We start from the raw sequence: 6,471 nt of genomic DNA, 5'->3' as shown, positions 1-6,471 counted from the left end.
GTATATGTTTTTTGATATTGAATTAAAATTAAAAAAAAAAAAAATCAATTACTGCAGTTTTGAATTTCAGTACCCTAGAAATTTTTCTGCCCTGCCATGAATATGGCTGGGGCATATAGAGTTTGTCATGTCTGTCTTCCGTCCTTCCAACCTTCTGTCTGTCCTTCCATTCCGCTTTGCTTTTAGCTCAGTTCAAAACTAAGTTTCAAAGAAACTATTCAAGATATTTTTATCAATCTTCATATGCTGATACATATTGATGAGAGGTATTCAATTTCATCAACATTTTTTTTACCTTGACATTTCCTTTAACTTTGACCTCACTTTTCTTAAATTAGTGTTTAGCTCAGTTTTAAAGAAACCATTCAAGATAGTGTAATCAAACTTCATATGCTGATACATACTGAATCAACATTTTTTTACCTTGACCTTTCTTTTGACCTTGACCGTACTTATCTTAAATAAGTGTTTAGCTCAGTTTTAAAGAAACCATTCAGGATAGCATAATCAAACTTCATTTGCTGATACATACTGATGAGAGCTATTCAACTGCATCAACATTTTTTGATCTTGATCTTTCCTTTGACCTTCACCTCACTTTTCCTAAATTAGTGTCAAACTTCATATGCTGATACAGACTGATGTAAGGTATTCGACTGTATCAACATTTTTTACCTTGACATTTCATTTGACCTTGACTTCATTTTTCTTGAAATAGTGATTAGCTCAGTGTTAAATAAACGGTTTCCATTCAAAATATTTTTATCAAACTTATTTTGCTTATGCGTATTAGTGAGAACTATTCAACTGCATCAAAAATGTATGACCTTGAACTTTCCTGTGACCTGGACCTCACTTTTCTTAAATTTGCATTTTGCTAAGTTTTAAAGAAACCATTAAAGATAATTTTATGTGAGCTTATGCACTTAACAGAATTTGGTGAAAATTTATCATCTATATCCAACTTCTTTGATTTCAATGTTAAAGAAACTATTTTAAAATATTCTCATCAAATTTCATACACTAAAAATATTTTTGTGTTGCATTACTAATATGCCCACATGGTGCAGTGGTTAAAGCTCTAGAGTTGCGGAGTAAGGAGTTGATCCTTATGTCGCTGGTTCGAATCCCACTGTGGGACGTGGAGACCGTATAAACCGAGGTCCCATGTCACAGTAGGTGCTGGCACGAAAAAGATCCCTCACTGCTTAATGGCCCTTAGTGCTGAGTATAGGTCAAAATTTGCAGCTCTCCACTGGCAAGTGATGGCTTCTCCATGTGAGTGAAAAATTCTCGAGAGGGATGTTAAACAATAAACAAGCAAATAAAAATTAATATACCCTCAGCGGGGCATTCATGTCCTATGGACATATTTCTAGTTTTGCCTTCTTGTACATTTGTACATGGATATACTTTTTATTTTTGCTCTGTAAACAACAACAAAAACATTATACCATATAATATGCACAAAATTATATGCTAGGAATGTATTGTGAAAGATGCATTTCAGCTGACAAATGTAGCATCTTTAAGCCAGCTTTTTAAATTTTTTTCTGAATGACTTTCAGGTACTTCTTTTATATTTGCAACTCATTTATAGGGATGTATCAGTATGGTAGCCTGTCTGCCAACACCTTGTAGATGAGATTCTAGCACAAATTGTGTGAAATGGTTCTCTTAATTGACATGAGAAGGTAACCATTTTTTATCAAGATAAAAATTACTTGTATGTCTTGTAATAACATTATTTAATATATCCCTTTCATAGCACACATGTTCCTTTCAAAGAGAAGAAAACATTTATAATTTTTCAAGGTCAATAATCTCATGGATGAAATGCAAACTGTACTATTTGAAATAGGTGGTATAGGTATTTCAGAGTCTGTATTACATCTTGCCAGTTTATTGTTCGAGGGAATATTCTCATCAAATAAACTATGTAAAGATTTGCTTTTTAATGCAAAGTATTTTTATAAGTAATAACTTCATTTCAACTTACAATGAACAGTTAATCAATGCATCTCACTTTGTATATAATGCATTTTAGAACACAGTTTTGTGGTTTAAAACATGTTGTAATAGTTTAATAATGCTTTTCATTTTTTTTAATTGACAAGAAATGAAAATGTAATGATTATTTCAAAATAGTGTTTTATTCCTCTTATGTATATTTATAGATATGTAAAAGATTGTTATTTTTATTGATGTTATGTTTGTGTACAAAATACTAGTTATTTATTACTTTATACAAAACTAATGTTGTGAAGATTGATAATTAAGATTGATAATAATAGAAGTCCTTATGCATATATTGAACAGTATACAAATGTCACCAATGTAATTTACAAATAAAATGAAATTTTACATGACTTGCACATATTTGCATTATTTGTTACAGTTATAACAAATCTAATTCATTGTATTTATGGTTTCCAATTTTTATTGTCTATTCAAACATGGAAAATTATATGTGTAATGATGTTAAAGACACAAGAATATGAATTAAAATAAGACTGTATGAACTACCTTTAGATTTATGAATTCAGTAGACAGTGACTGTGACAAATGTGTATTTAGGATAGAGATCTTAGACATGAGAAGAAAAGGGGTTGTTTTACAAACTTTTTTTTTGCATGGGGAAATATTGACATTTTTATACAACAACAAATGAAGTTACTGGAATTGTGAAGTCTACGTGTCTTCTGTGAGTAGACATCTTTTGAAACAAAGGTAGCTTGTGGCCAGAAATATTCTAGACCCAGTAGTAACGGTCTTTTGCACAAGGTCATAGTCACTGTATATCAAAGTATTAAATACTTACCAATAATTGTTTGTAACCTCAGAGTATGGTCCTAACACAGGTTAATACAGGTCAAGGCCATAGGGTTTAGAAATGTAATAAATATTCAGATAAACACATAATTCTGTTTGTTTGTTTGTTATACATCCTTTAAGAATTTTTCACTAGTATTGAGACACCACAACTTGCTGGTTGAGGGCTGCAAATTTAGACCTGTACTTTTGAGCAGTGAGAGGTCTTTTCTTGTCCCAGCATATACTGCAACAAGGGAATTTGGTTTCATTGGAAGAACCGGTCTCCACGTCCTTCAGTGGGATTTGTACCTATGACTTAAGGAACAAGTCCTTACTCCACTACTCTAGAGCAAATGCTCTGACCACTGTGCCAAGCGGGCAATCACATTATTGTTATACTAGATGTAAATCAAGGCAAAGGGATAATTGTGACTTGGGAATGTATAACAACCCTGCATCAAGTTCAATTTTTGTCCACTATAAAATAACTTCCAAAGATTATATTATCTTAGGGTTCATTATGCTCAGAGTATATGACAAAAACTGGATATATAAAATTCTAAAATACAATTTTTTTTTAGAAAAGTACAAGGTTATAGTTTCAAGAGGTCATATCTAGCATGTACAGGTGATTGTGGCTTAGATGATGATTCTATACCATAAGTCATCATGTGAGTACGAAGTTTTAAATCAATGTGTTTCTTTGGTGTTGGATGAAATATTTTTCTTAACGTTACAATTACTATCGGTCATTTACTATATTTCCATAAGATTCAGGACATGAAAATTTGTCTACGAATAGTTATCACCCAATTAGTTCCTTCTAGTTAAAATAAGGAATCATCATACTGGGTTTTAAAGTGCCTAATATTTTACTTAAGATAAATGCAAATTGACCAATAAATACTGGTATGAGAAGTACATTTATGCATGTGTAGTTTTTTATTTAAATAATTAGAAAAAAGAAAATGGTCTACATAATCATGTATATATATATATTCTGGTCTCCTTTATGCATAATATATACTTGGTCTACTTTAACCCTTCGGGATCCTCATAAAATATATACATGTCTACCTAAAACCTCCAATGTATTTACAAAATATTAAGGAGACCAGAAATGTCGTATATTTTTCAGGAAGCAACATTTAGGGCTGAGGGGGTAAAATTTTCATTTTTGAAGCCTATTGGAATAAATTTGGGTGAAAGTGTGAATCAGAATGTCTCAAATAAAAGAAATGAAAAATGTCTACTTAATGCCTCAAAATAAGTGCGGTCTACTTTATGCCAAAGTCCACCTTATATATATATATATATATATATATATATATATATATATATATATATATATATATATATATATATATATATATATATATATATATGTGAAGTATGAAAGCCCTAACATAAACTATTCAAAAGTTACGGCCAAGGTTAAAGTTTTTCAAATTAAAGCAAGTCAAACTCCAAATTCAAGATCAAAAAGTCAAAGTTGTTGGTGTCCAAAGGAAGGTCTTATCAAAAGGAATACACATGTGAAGTATGAAAACCCTAGCACTAAATCTTCAAAAGTTATGGCCAAGGTTAAAGTTTTCAAAATTAAAGGAAGTCAAACTCCTAAGTCAAGATCAAAAAGTCAAAGTTGTTGGGATCCAAAGGAAGGTCTTATCAAAAGGAATGCATATGTGAAATATGAAAATCCTAGCACTAAATCTTCAAAAGTTATGGTTAAGGTTAAAGTTTTTCAAAATTAAAGTAAGTCAAATTCCAAGGTCAAGGTCAAAAGGTCAAAGTTGTTGGTATCCAAAAGAAGGTCTCGTCACAAGAAATACACATGTGAAGTATAAAAGCCATATCATAAACTGTTTAAAAGTTATGGCAACGGTTAAAGTTTTTGCAACAGTAGGTCAAACTCCAAGGTCAAAGTCGTTGGTATCCAAAGGAAGGTCTTGTTACAAAAAATACACAGATGAAGTTTGAGAGCCCAGGCACCAATTATGGCCTAGGTTAAAGTTGGGTAAAATTTCGCAAAAGTGGGTCAAACTCCAAGGTCAAATATAATGGTACCCAAAGAAAGATCTTGACACAAGGAATACACATGCGAAATATGAAAGCCATAGCTTCAACCAATCAAAAGTTATGGGCAAGGTTAAAGTTTTTGCGGACAAACGGACAGAGAGACAGACAGACAGACGGACGGGGCAAAAACTATATGCCCCCGAATCTTTGATTACGAGGGCACAAAAAAAAATTGGAAATATACATTTTATAACTGTTTTTAAATTTAATGTTTAAATATTAAACATATTAAATCACTATCTGTGATATCTGTGTATAATTTAATTCTGGTTGTGAAGCGATAATTGGATAGAAAAATTCGTTTAAATTGTATAACCTGCGTTGCCTTCGTCATAATTACGTAGTCAAAAACGTATCAATCCGCTTGACGTTCCATTTAAAATATGTACATTTTGAAGGCATCTCTAAAGGAGAAATTGTCTTATTAACTGCTTTATATTTTGAAAGTTGTTGTTTTTTTTTTTTTTCAGAAGTAGCAGACTGTCATATATACATCTGCATAAAAATACCAACATTTTTACACAGGGAACTACTTTGAGTTACATGTATGTATAAACTATTCATTAAATTATCAACCACTGCGTGTACATAAACTATTGTGTCCTTAGTTATATATATCCGGTACACTATAATTATGATAATGGTTAATTGGACTAATATCCCGCAACATCACTATAAACGCCCTGGACCGGAATTTAGAACAGAAAAGGGCATGTGGCTGTATCCATGCAGGAGATGGAACCTACAGCTGCAGATCTATCATAATGTCCTGGGGAGGTATATCATGCAGCTCAAACATAACACAAAGTACCGTTCCCTGTATAAAAATGTTGGGTTTTTTTATGCAAATGTATATATGACAGTCTGCTACTCCTGAAAAAAAAAACAACTTTCAAAATATAAAGCAATAGTCACTTATTATAGCTACTTATGAAGGAATAATTAATATAACGTTTCAAGAAGACTGAATAGAATGTGTTTATAATTCACAATTTGATAAAAATCGACGAGTATTTATGCATTATGCTACACTACTTTGTATAGAATTATAGCCATTAGTATTTCAAATTGCCTCGAGTGTGTGCATATGTGTGTTTGCTTGGATGGGGGGGGGGGGTCTTTTCTTAATTTTATTATGTTGTAAATTTTACATTCACTTCCAACTAGTAAATAAAAAAAAATCTTGTTTTATTTGTTTCATTTGGGATGAGGGGGGTTATACTGTTTTGGTGCGTATGTGCATTCACTTTTTTGTTATCATTATTTATTTAGAGAGAGAACGAGATAAGGCGCGGAAATTTTCTCCAATATAAATATTTATCAGCGGGATTTGTATCGTGAGACAGGAAGAACCCGGAAGAGACCTGACTGAGTTACCGGTAACGATCCGACAATTTTGAATCGAATTTTCCTAAAGGACATGAAAACCATACTGCAAGTCTTTTATTTTGAATTGACAATAATTTATTTCACCTCAGGATACGGTAAGTATTCTTTATTCATTCTAAATATAGATATTGTCAAGAAGTCTTAGAAAAGGAACTGATATGAACTTGCATTTTTTCCCAACCAAAATAA

The sequence above is a fragment of the Saccostrea echinata genome, unplaced genomic scaffold (assembly GCF_033153115.1).
Source record: "Saccostrea echinata isolate AGI-Se365-2 ecotype Australia unplaced genomic scaffold, CSIRO_AGI_Sech_v1 ptg000004l, whole genome shotgun sequence".
NCBI lineage: Eukaryota > Metazoa > Mollusca > Bivalvia > Ostreida > Ostreidae > Saccostrea > Saccostrea echinata.
This window is presented reverse-complemented; position numbering follows the sequence as displayed.